This window comes from Parasteatoda tepidariorum, chromosome X1, assembly GCF_043381705.1.
Source record: "Parasteatoda tepidariorum isolate YZ-2023 chromosome X1, CAS_Ptep_4.0, whole genome shotgun sequence".
Classification (NCBI taxonomy): Eukaryota; Metazoa; Arthropoda; class Arachnida; order Araneae; family Theridiidae; genus Parasteatoda; species Parasteatoda tepidariorum.
In genome coordinates this window covers 51,545,115-51,557,895 of record NC_092214.1, presented here as the reverse complement: position 1 = coordinate 51,557,895, position 12,781 = coordinate 51,545,115, and the positions used below count along the sequence as shown (strand labels likewise).

At 26.4% G+C, this 12,781-nt stretch overlaps 1 protein-coding gene across 1 annotated transcript in view; it reads left to right on the top strand.

The window, feature by feature from the left end:
• The first annotated feature begins 1,820 nt into the window (after window positions 1-1,820).
• Window positions 1,821-12,781, top strand: part of LOC107443757 (caveolin-1) — a 27,353-nt gene continuing 16,392 nt past the window's right edge. The window contains exon 1 of the mRNA XM_043044657.2: window positions 1,821-1,957. The gene's annotated coding sequence lies outside the window, so the exon portion shown is untranslated. The remainder of the gene's footprint in view (window positions 1,958-12,781) is intronic.

Sequence of the window (12,781 nt, the reverse complement as noted above, 5' to 3'; positions counted from 1 at the left end):
TAATAGTTTGATCAGGAGAGCGGCTGAAAGTTTGATCCCTAAATGCTTTTTGCGCATTTTGCCATATCTTCAGACCTAAATTCAGAAATTTCGTAAGACATGAAATAAAACGTGATTATCTAAAGGTAATCATATGCAAAAAATAATTTTTATCAAAAATAAATTAATATTAAGAAACCCAATCTTTCTGTAGCTCTCCTGATTAAACTATTGGGACAATATTTTCCAGATTGTGGCTACTTCCCCTATTTTAAAGGGCCTGGAATCCAATCCGTCGAAAAAAAGGTTTGTTTATTCAGAGATAGTGGGCTTTTGTGTCTGATTTCGTAACCTTAAAATTCGTCAGCACGAATTTATTAGCATAGTTAAGGTTAGGCCCCCGAGCCATTATGATTCAGTTTTGGTCCATAAAAATCCTAACATAAGATTAAAAATTTATTCAGGGTGTTTGCTTTTTTGATATTTTAAGCACTGTACATAGCGAAAAAAAATAATAAATAAACAAATTTTTCAAAATGAATTATTGTGGTTTTCTCTTTTGAAGTTTATGGTTTAATATAGCAATAAACTCAGAAAAATTCTCTCCTTAAAGCAGACAAATGCGTGCTATAATAACAACATTCAGAGCCATTTATGCTAAATAGTCATTGAAAAATTTTGCCGTAAGAATGTGTATCTGTCAGCAAAACCAATATGATATTTCATACGTAATCATGTACTGTATATTTAATGAATCAACTAAAAATTGTGTTTTGTATCAAAATTACGTCTTGCGGGGATTTTGGGTCACCCTGATCAAACCTAAACAATCACCAACAAGTAGATAAGTATCATTTTACTATGAACTAAATTTCTTATTGTCTAAATAAAATGTGAATTCGGTGTTTCTTTTTTTTTTGTCGTTCTTTTCTTTCTTTTGAGATTAATTTTTTTTAATCTGATAAATAAAAGCTTTGATTTTCGGTTAACGTAAAAAATCTCGCAAATCTAATTTCTAATAATTGGTAGTATGATTTGCAACATTGCTTTGATTTATAAAAATATAATTCTATAAAGTTTTACGTTTTAAATCTGATAAGCAAAAGCTTTGATTTTTTGTTAACATAAACCATCACGCAAATATAATTTTTTAAAATTTATTTTCTATTAATGACAAGGTACTAGCTAAAAAAATATTTGTCGATATTACAAACAACTCAGGGAATGATTTACACCATTGTTCCTTCCTAACTGATTGGCTCGTTTCTTGGTGCAAACGTACTTAAGCGCATGGCAACGGGGTCAATCTTTCAGGGAGTAAAATCTGATCCCTTTCTAATTCTATCCAACATTTGTTTCCTCTTTAATTTGGAACAATATATAACTACAAATTAAAGATATAACAGAATATTTTTTTAATGATATTAATTTTCTAACAAACAGGAAGTGAAATTACCTCTTAAATTTCAGTTTTCTTCGTAAAATAAACTTTAAAAAAGTTGTATCAAAAATTGTGTGCGTTTTATTCTTATAGCATTATTCTTGAAAGAAATTGTAATCTTAATCGTGCTTTTAAAAAGTTGATGAATTTCCTTAGTGATGTATTTATTTTTAATGAATGTCTCCTAGCTATCAAATCCGAAGTATAATCGCTCTCAATTGTTGGGAATAATAATTCAACAATCACTCTCGACTTTTAAAAAGGGATGTTATCGATCGTAAAAATCCATGTACTGTCATCTATGTTATATAATTACACCCGCACTCCCCGATAGCACTGAATGAATACGGAACTTGCATCTGTAAATAATGGCCTCCCCCTTTGGCGAAATAGTTGGCGATCACGATTTCGATTTTAATGAAACTCGGGAGAACAGGAGATGGGAGGATCCGGCAAGTAAGCAACCCTTAAAGATAGAACCTGACGGCTTGACTGGAAACAACTTCCGCAGCATCCCCTTATCCGAAGGAAAAAAAGGTAAATAGAATTTATTATTTACTTGTAAATAAAACTAATTATTTTAGATTGTTATACACTCGATATATTTCCCTTCACGAAATCCATAACTTGATCGTAGTAATTATTAATATTCGAAACACATCGAAAAACAGGATTTATTTTCGGGATCTCTGTTTCTAGGAACATCATCCGAGGGATTTTGGAGAGCTCATTTTGCGTTTCTATGGGGATGTTGATATAGTTTTAAAAAAATGTTTCCTTTTCCAAAAATTTCTATACAAGATTTAAATGTGTTTTTAATGAAAATTTTAACACTTTTTTAATACTCTGTTGTTTTTTTTTGGAGGTTTCGGAAATGATAGAGTGGTTAATTTGTTAAATTTTAGTTTAAACATTTGGTTTAAGTCAAGACCATCACCCCCATTTAAGATGGTTTGAAACACAGGAGAAACCGTCGTGATGCAAGTCAGAGGATTGTTTATGGAGCAGCTGAGATATTTGTTTAGGTTATGTAACTCGGGGGTTTGTCCATTTACTCCATACGTTGTCATTTAAAATTTCAGTTTTTATGAAAAAATTGGTTTTAGTTTTTAATCATGAGATAAAAACATATTGTAAAAGTATTTTGGTTACAATTTCGTAAATAAAGGAATTCTGTATGATTTTAATTAAATCTTGTAACTCCCATTTAAAATTTCATTTTTGATAAATTCCTTGATTTTAATTTCTAATTATTAGATAAAAACATATTATAAAAATATTTTGATCTCAATTTTACGTAAAAGGAAATTCTCGGTGTCTTTTTTAAAATTAAAACTAAATTAGAATCAAAATTGTTTCATGATAAATTTTTATTTCATAATTAAAAAGTAAAATAGTACAAAAGTAACGGCATAATATTTAAAAAGTAAATAGTAAAAAAGTAACGGCAAAATTTTCTACATTGGACACAAATGTGTTTTTTTTTTCTCTTTCTTTTTTTTTTTTTAAATTATAACACTTTTTCATTGGTCCGTAGGATTTCTTCGAGTTTGCAGATGTGCTGGTGTGGGAATTATTATTATCTTTCTTTTACATTTTAGTTTGAACACTTGGTCTAAGTCAAGATCATCTTCCGTATTCAAAATGGTTTGAGATGCAGGAAAAACTGCTATAATGAAAGTCGGAGGATTTTCAACAGAGAAGCTGATTTAGTTTAAGATTATGGATTAAAAGATTTTGTTCGTTTTAACTGTTCCGTGGGTTGCTATTTAAATTAAATTTTTTTCCCATCAAGACGAGGGATTTGCTTTTTAATTTGTAAGAAGAAAATCGCATCAATAATAAATATTCTGATTTTAAAGAAATAACATAATCTATATTTTGATTTTAAAATACTGATATTTTTAGTTAAGAACCATAATTCATCTGGAATTAACAATGAGGAAAATGGATTTCGCTTAGTATAATATCGGACAAAAACATGTAAATAAATTATGATTTTGAATATTTTTTGATAAAAATTAAGACAAATCAAAAGAATATATCCTGCGGTTTTGTTATGTGCTAAAAACAGTCTCCGATTATTGGCTTAAAACTTTTTGTTAAAAATTTGACTTAATATATACTATATAAAATGCATCTTTTTATACGACAAAAATTAAGCAAATTTATAAATACTAGTTACAATATATTTCATTATTAGCTCTAAATATTTTATTTAGTATTTCAAATTAATTTAAAAAAAGGCATTAAATACTCCTATTAATAATTTTTTTATAATTTCAAATAGATATTTTGTGTTTATTTAAACTAAATATACGATAACTAAATAATAGTAAAAATCTTTTCTTCTAATGTTTACAAGTTATTAAAATAATTTTCAACTTTCATGCTACATCAAACAAATATAAATTTAGTTATCAAAAAATTTATTTGCAATGAATGGTAAAACTTAAAATTAATTGAGTTTATTTACGAACATATTTCACGTTCCTTCTGGTTTTTAAAAACAGAAAATTTATAAAGTTTATTAGTAAATTATATTCCTTAAACTGAAATAATGTTAAAAACAAGAAAATAAATGAAACAGTAAATCAACAAAGCGCTAAAAAAGTGCATACCAAATGGAAAACTCCATTTTTCTAGGTAATTCCTAAGACTGTATTAGCATAAATCAATAGAGAACGAAATATTTTTAAAAAAGCTTTCTTGAGAGACTTAATATTTTGAAAATTTTTTTCTTCTTGTTATATATATTTTTTTACTTTGCTTAATCTTTTTTATAAATAGCATAATAATTTCAGTTACATTATACATTAAATATTAAAAAGCGAAAATACTAATGATTTTCTGAATTTCACCTTTTTTTTGTTGCTAAAAACGAAATGCATTTGTGAAAGATCTTAAGGTATCTGCCTGCCTTAAAATGACCGATTTCATCAAGTAATTCAAATTTCTGTTTTTTGCATTTTTGAAAAGAATGAACTCTTAGGATTCTAAAAATGCTTTGTTTTTAAAATTTCGATAATTAGAAGCAAAGTTATAGCTGATTTTGAAACCGGAAGTGAGATTCCGAAACACCGGAAGTGCACTGAAAACCTCAAAACTAATTGTAAACAATGTAGTTTTGAGCCAATAAGAATTTTTTTTGCTTGTAGCGCTATTAAAAATATTAATATTTGTTAATTTTTTTTATATAATATTAATTCCACGCATCTGGCAATAAATTATGTATAAACTTTTTAAAGGGAGTGAAATTGAATGGTTCTTTCCGCGTTCTTATTAAAAAAAAGCTTTAATATTAAATTGACGGTAGTTTCAGTTGTTATTTAAGTACTTTTTATTGTTATTTAAGTACTTTTACTACATTGTTTAGTTATAGTTAACAAATATGCTAACATAGTAAATATTTTTTCAAAATTATTTACTGTAAAATTTTGTGTTTTCATAAGAAAGGCATATCTTATAATGTTTATTTTAAAATAATACTGTTTTTGTCTGAAATAAAGTTAAAAATAATAATAGTGTGTAGTATTATAGTGTATATAGTGTAGTACACAACTACATGATTAAGTTAATATTTTTAATCATGTAGTTGTGTATACAAAATACAGCGAAAATTAACGCGTCATTTTTGCCTGTTTTATGAAAAAATATAAATATTTAACTATACTACATTCTAAAAGGACTTAGGTATTGTTTGCCAATTGATTCTAACAACCTAAGACTGTTTTAGAAGGTTTTGGGTGGTAATTTGCTGTGAATTATTGCATACATAACTAACATTTTGAAAAAAAGAAAATCGCGCGCTCGAGTTACTGTTTGTCGCTCAATAGAAAATTGGTCATAAAAAAAAAGATAATGAATTAAAATGCAAACTGTAAAAAGCAAGAGCTACATAAAGGGCTGAACTACAAATATTATTAAATTATAGCTTGTTGAATAAGTCTATGTAACTATTTTTGTTTAAGTAAATCTTTAAAAGCGTTTTCTGAAAAACTGTATTTTTCAATATTTTGATTCACGCCAGACACTCATACTCCAAAACTAATGGAAGTTTTCTTATGAAATTTGGTAACAATGTTATTAACTATATATACTGTGTTTTGAACTAAAACTAAGTTTCAATTTAAATATTTGGTCATGTTACAGGTATATAAACATAAAAAACTATTGAAAAAAAATGAAAAAATTGCTGTTTTTCTAGATTTTAGCACTTAATTTGGGTAATTTTTAAAATTTTCATAAACCTTTAGTTCAGAACACAGATAAGGGTCAAAATAATCTGTACAGAAAAAGAAATTGTATTTTATTCATTTAAATTAAGTGTATAGTGTCTGGCGTAAGCTCTAAATTTCGCTCGTTTTAGGCTTAATTTTTCAAATATTTTAGAAACTAAGCGATATTAAAAAATATTTCTTCTTGTTTATATCATTTTATGTCAAACATGAACCAATAACACATATGTTTCAAAAAAATTTTAATTTTTAAAAAAAATGTCATCGTACCCAGGCAGTCGCCTTAAGTATTTTTCAATTATTTTTTTACTGTGAATGTTAAGTCGATGTTTTTAATTTCAATTAGTTTAAACAGTGGTTTTACTAATTTTTTTTATTTAATTATTTGCCTATATTTTCTTGAAATTTTACTGCTTTTTGATTTATTAGAACTCGAAAAATTATTTAAGTATTTAAATCCATAACATGAAAAGTTCTATACCAAAAGAACAAGTTTCAGAGGAAATACGAGAAGCTTCTTCAGCTGTAGAAAATAATGGTTTGGATCATTAGCAATTTCAATACAAATGTTCACTGCAGTTTTTTTTAAGCCTTTTTTCCGCACAAAAGCTGTTTTTTTAAATGTGATTCACAAATGCTATGAAAAAGCATTTAAAAAAGTTGGTGTTGGTCTCTTTGTTTTATCAGGACTAAAATTAAAACATGCAGAAGAAATACGCTGGGAATGACTAAATTATTAAAAATAATATTACATTATAAATGTTTCCACTTATTTTCAAATAACATCTAAATATTTACTGTATTTCTAACCTTGTGATTTAAAATGTAGATTAAATTACTAAAGACAAGATTTAAGATAGTCTATCTTAAATTAGATAATATACACACTAAGAAATAAAAGTATGATGAAAACTACCACGATGTGGTAAAATTTAACGCTTTTCTGGCTCTATGAAAACCTACAAAAAACTTGGTAATATTTGCCGAAGCGCTTTAGAAATGATTTTGGTAAAATAAACAATAAAATATGTTTTATTAGGTGTGATAAAATTTTACAAATACTGTAAAATTAAGTAATTTTACCATATTTTAGAGCGTGGTATAAAAACCATTTATTCGGTTAAATTTACTTTTCAGTTTTGTATTTGTTTTGCTAAATGTGTGGTTATAAAAACTATAATTTTGATAATCAGAATTTCCGATAAACAGTTAACATGAGAACGAAACAATTATCAAATGAATGGAAGAAATTAATTTTTCTCCACGAAGAGCTTTAATTTTGTAAACAATGAAAAAAATAATTGAACCATTTTTTAATGTAAGATAAAAATTAATAAAATATTTAAGAATGTAATTATGTCTAACTATTGTGTTAAGTAATTACTATTATGTATTAAACCATTTTTCCTAACTTTAGGTAGTACGTAGAAATTTTAATTTCGATCTGCAGTCTTCTATGCATCGCGAAGCCAGTTTTCTTATGTTATAAGATAGAGAACATTGCATGTGAGAGAAACATTCTCCCAAATTTGCTTCTCGATCTGCAGTTTTTAACTCATCGCAAAACCATATTCATAATGTTGTTAATAAACAGCTTTCTGTCGTTATAGTACTAAGCTTTTATGGTATAATTATTGAAGCTAAATTGCATGTAAATCTAACGAAAAAAGAAAAAGGCATATGTAGAACTGAAGTTTTTCTGAGGTATTATTATGTTTCATTAAGGTGATAATTTTATAATGAGTAATGTTTTGATCTAATCATTAAAAAATACTCAAGATTAATCAAGAAACTGATTATACAAAAACAAATATGGAATTAATATTTTTATATTATTTTAACATACTTTGAGGAATTATACTTGCATAACTTAACTTAAAACCAACCTCTCCCTTTTCTATTCAGTTATATTTGTAAGTTGGATGAAAGAAAAATCTGCTAACATGCTGACAATACTGCAACATCTGAGTGAGAAAAATAAATCAGCACGCATAGTAAAATAAAATTTCGCATATTTAATAATTTTTATTTTTGCTTTTTCCTTCCCGTTTTAAAACGAAAGTTTTTAGAGTAGTTTATGTATTAATTACAATGGCCAATACTTAAAAGGATAATCTATGAAATGCTAATTATTTAGCGCAGTCAATATTTTAAGATACGATATCATACACTAGAACACACTTTCACTAAACAAAAATACCTATTGTCAGCACATCTAAATTTCTAAATTCCACATTCTAGGACATTTACTCCTAGTAGCTCAGTCAGAAGACTGATTGGAATTTTCGGTCTTTTCATTAATTTTTTACTATTTAAGTCAAAAAATATCTTTTTAACTAATTACACGAATCACTCTAATTTTTTCCATTACAAAACACATGATTATAAACTATTGACCACCATGCATTAAAGATGCATAAGACTGGTGAGCAAAAAATAAAATTACGAAATGACAAAAGAATAATTAAAATCACAATAATTATAACTCCATCAGAATAGAAAAATGACATTTCATATGAAAATATTAAACATAAACTAAATTAAGCATTACTGAATAACTAATTTGTAATAGTAATTACTAAATTAATATTACGAAATAGCAACTTAGTAAAATCTTTTATAAAACTGGTTTACCAAAAGTTAATTTAACGTAAAAAGAGAAATTGAAAAGAATTTATTACTTTTTTAATAATGATTAAAACAATTTCAGATTTTAAGTTTATGCATTTGAAAAATACTTTATTTAATAAGACAAAACATAAAATTAGGACAAAATGAGCGTAATATTTTTGGAAATATGAAATTTTAGACAGACTTCATTAAAATTTTATGTATTGACAAAATGAACTTAATAGGAAATTTGTTACTGCTATTACTGAATATTTTTAATAAAAATCGTTACTTTGTGTAAAAGTTTCAAAATATAATTAAATAACTAAAGAAGTATTTAATAAATAAAAGTTTTGTTCCAAAAACATTAACTGACCTAACGTTTCTCATTTGAGCTTGTGTGTAAAGAAATTTCTCCTCAACACACACTTTCGGGTAAGTTTGAATAGAAATTTCTCCTCAATACACCGCTTTCTTATCAAATGAACAAGAAAAAAGAATAAATGTTTCGATCTGAAGAGGACAGGTGAAAATATGTCTTAAGGAGTCGCAAACGATCAGTCGGTTTTAAATTCTAGATGCCATATAATATATATTAATTGGTACCATTAATATTGTGACATTTTTGCTTATTTAATACATTACAATACTTTGTAATTAATATGACTTTCAAAAATCAAAATAAATAGCATGCATATATGAACCTATTTCAGTTCTCCAAAATATTTTGTATAAATATTATTCCTTAAGAAAGAGATGTAATTATATATAAAAAAAAGAAATTTTTAAATAGCATTTGCCAAGCCTCATTATAGCTATTTGAAAAAGAAAAAAAAATATAAAAATGCCTGATGTTGTCATTTTTTTAGAATATTTGGCAATTTCACCAGTTGGGTCGTATAGTAAAGAAAAAAGCTCTTAATTGTAACAGTGACTCAGCTCACGGTATTTAATACTTTTTTTTTATCGCGTGCGTCATATGTGTGATTTTTTTATTTTGTTGTTGTTATTAATTTTTTTACGGTGCACGAAATACGATAACCCTTGGCGGCAGATTAGCTTAGTAGCAGAGAAGCAAGCTTGAGTTAGACCCATTCTATAAAGTGATTTATTTTACTTTTTTTACTTACTCCCTTTTTGTGACTTTCTCGTAATGATGGACTAAAATAGTGGAAACGTAACAGCAAGGTTTGCTTCCTGTTAAAAAGAATGTTGAATATTGTAGTAATTTCAACGATCTCTTTTATTGCAGTTGGGGCGTTAAACTGTCTGTCAACATAAATATATTTTTAGTGGTCTTTTCAGGATTTAAGTCAACTTTTCGATTTCATTTAGTGATATGGTTTTACGGTATATTAAAAGTAATATGAAGAAATAAATTATACCAGAGTAATGGAATTGAATGTATAATTAAAAAAACGGTCATCAAACTTTCCAATTCTCTTTTTTTTCATGCTGTAATGTTTTACAATTTTTTTTATCATTTGTATTTTATTTGACAAGTTTTTCTTACATTCCTTTGAATTTAGTTTTTTAAAAAAGTAATTCAAATTTAATGATAGAATTATGTCCTCCAAATTATTGTGTGGGATTATTTCGAAATGTTTAGTAAAAAGTTTCAAGAAGTTTATTTCGAATTTTTTTTTTACTTTAAATTTTAAGTTATGTTAAATTTCAATATTTAAATTTAATTATTTAGTTCTAATTTATTTTTTAAGCTTCATTATAAATGCTCGTATTAATTGAAATTTTTTTTTACGATAAATATATTTGAATTAATACATTTGGCACTACTTGAAAACAAAATAAAAATATTTAAGAAATAATGCAAACAAAAATATTTCAAAAACAAGATTTCTAAAATTCATAGTAATAAAGTAGTCTTTATACTATACAGATAATAATATTAAATTAGATGTTAGATGTGATTAGTGCATCTATTTCTAGCTTATACTTCCAAATAATTCCAAACCTTTTTTCCAAACCTTTCCAACACTGGGGGTTCCGCGATCGGCTGACCACCTGACCGGAACATCTGCTCCTGCACCCCAGAGCCCAAGGTCAAGAAAACTGAGATGGGCACAGTAGGCCTTGGCCCTCTAGGGCTGTCGCGCCACTGAGTTTATAAATATGATATAATAATATAATGCATCTTATCTCACGTAATATAAAGTATAAACATAATATAATGTATAAATATTACATAATAAATCTAATAATATAATCTACCTTAGATCTAATGGTATATGTATCGTTGGTTAATTGCTCGTTTTATTTTTTTGCATATTTTGGAAAATTATCCTTACCATAACCTGAGTTAATATAAATTTCATTTTGCATCATTCTTCTGCATTGTTTATAAGAAGATTGTTAAAAAAATCAATAAAAAAAATTATAAAAGTACAATCAACTGTGTACCAATAATGTTTATTTTATAGTAAATTACATTAAAAATTCAGGAAAGAATATTTTACAGAGTTTTCTGTTTTTAATATTTTTTAAAATATTACATTTTTGTTTTATATTTAAATTATTTATTTTACCTATAATACCTTTTTAAATACAAAATATTAAATTATTAACATCAAATTTATTATCATTTTTTAAAATTAACTCTGAAAACAATTCTTTTTCCTGATGTTTTCTTTTTGATGAATATTTCAGAATATAAATTACAATAATTGATAATTCATGATGGTGATAATGATTGATAATAATAATAAACTGAGGATGAGTTTATGGTATCAAGAAAACTGAATGTGTTTATTTTATTAAAAAACTGAACGTATTTATGCTATGCGATCTGTAACAATTTTTATTTAACTACGAATAAATTAGGCTGAACTTTATTTCAAAAACATTGACACAGGAAAACGTTTGCGAAGTCATTAGAATGTATATATTTACAATCGATTTCAATAAAAATTAACTTTGAGTTTTAACATTTATTTGTTTTCGGAAATTTTTAATAGTTTAAGCATAAAACAAATATTAAAAATAGAGAAATTAATATAAGTGCAGTATTTAAAATAAAAAATACATTGATGTTAGCACAGATCTACTTTTTTCTTAAACTCGTTTATGACTTCGATGATTTATTTACTTAGTAAAAACTTTTACAAAAGCTGTAAAAATTAATATTAATAATCTCATAATAATCAAAACTCTTGTTTCTATGTTAAAATGATGTCCAGAAAAATAATTTAGAACATAAAGAACTATTTTTAAGTGACAAGAGTCTTGGCAATTTTCGTCCGTAATTATCGTACCGGCAATTACCGTCCTATTTATGGAATATCAGGCAAAAACGGGTTAAAGTTAGTTTAGATATCATTTCAGACACGAGTTGTTTACGGATTTGCTATATGGAATAGAAAAAAAATGACAAAACCTATTAATTTTGAAGGAGGTGACACATTAATAGAATGTAGGAGTGCTAAGAAAATTGTTTTGTTGAATATGGATCGGCGTCACAGAGATGATTAGGAGTTATTGGTCAAGGACGTATCTGTCCTATCTTTGACTCTGCAATGTTCTAAAAGGTTCCATTAATGAAGAACATTTTTTTTTATTCCCTTTGTTGAGTGGTAGTAAAGTGAGGAATTATTTTAACAATTTAATTTTCTGAACAATATCTTGGTCTAATATTATGAGAAAAATAGTTTTACTCTTTCCCAAACCTAATCCATAACTAAGGTATTATTTTGTATTAATGTGAAAAGTGCTTTTTAAGAAGAAACGACAGGTCATGTTTAAGCTAATTGGATATTTTCTAGTGTTACCTATCCCTTTAGTTTTATTTATTCTAATTTTTATGATTTCAGATGAATGTGAGGATATTTAAATTACTAATGTATCGTAGTGGGTACACATTTCTTGTTTCCCTAAAATAAACCCTATTAATTAAATAGTTGAGTTATCAGTTTTTATCCTTTCAAAAAAGTTACATATTCCCGAAATAGAACTTTTGGAAATCATATCGGGTAACTCTATATTAAGAGATTCTGGATAGATTTTTTTAAAAGTTTTATAGCTAAGCCTTGTAAAATTAAAACAAGTGAGATTATAAAATTTTCCTTCTCCCTTCATATATGAAAAAAAACAATGGATTTTATTTTTTAAAATTGTGCTGGGTGAACTTTTTGAGTGCTATTCTGACATTTGGCATTGGTGCCATTAAACTACTTAATCACCAAAGTGGAGGACTTTATCTTGCTACAATGTTTGATTTTCGCTTCTTAGGATGCAGTCATGTGGGGGAAAAGTAGCTGAGGCTCTAGTTGCTGGATAAAATAAATGTGGTAGCTCATATTTTATGTTGACCGTAATTATTCTCCCACCAAAAGCATTTATTGGCCAAATAAAAAATTTTTCCATTTGCTCATAACCAATTGTGCTATGGTTTCTCTCTATTACATAAATTGCTACAAAAGCAGTTTTGTCAAGGGAGACAACACTGAATGTTATTTATATCATCGAAAATTATTTCTCAATATATATATGTATATTATTT